Consider the following 714-nt stretch of genomic DNA (forward strand, 5'->3'; position numbering starts at 1 on the left):
AATGTGTCATCTTTTTTTTACAAAGTATACCTCATCAATTTATGGATTCATACTTGTTGATACCTCCTTAAGTATGTATCATCCTACATATATCCTCACATGCCCACATCCAAACTGTTTCAACTCAAATCATTCCAAGCATAATTCTAACTTATTGCAACTCTAGTTAGTCAATTGTTGCAATTTCACGAAAAAGGCACATTGTGATTCTTTCGTATAGACCAGTAAAGGCTAGGATTTCTGTCTAATGTTTTTTTAGAGGCCTTAGAAATCATGGAAAATTTCAACTCTTCTCCCTGCTTCACCTTGTTCTGATTCAACTGACATGGGAAAAGCTATGGAAAGAGTGTTTAATATAATCTGAACTCACCAGGTATCTATTATTTGGTATATATGAAGATCTGAGAAGTAGACTTTGATGGATATAAAAAAAAATATTGTGAATGTAGAACATAATTAGAAATTGCGAGAGTCATTTGACCAGAGAACAATCACAATGGATCAACTTTATCTCCCACACCCATGAGGACAAGTTTATCTTGGTACCAACATCAGCAACTGAGGAGTTAAAGTGTTATCACTGTGAAAAATGATTATGAAAAGAAATCTAAGAAATGTTTACAACACAACTTTCCAAGAGGCTTTAAATTTCAGGTAAATGTTTTATTATTTGAAATCTTGAGTGGATTACAGACTCTGTGTAAGTTTTACAGA

Source organism: Giraffa tippelskirchi, chromosome 4, assembly GCF_054371585.1.
Source record: "Giraffa tippelskirchi isolate mGirTip1 chromosome 4, T2T-mGirTip1v1.2.pri, whole genome shotgun sequence".
Classification (NCBI taxonomy): Eukaryota; Metazoa; Chordata; class Mammalia; order Artiodactyla; family Giraffidae; genus Giraffa; species Giraffa tippelskirchi.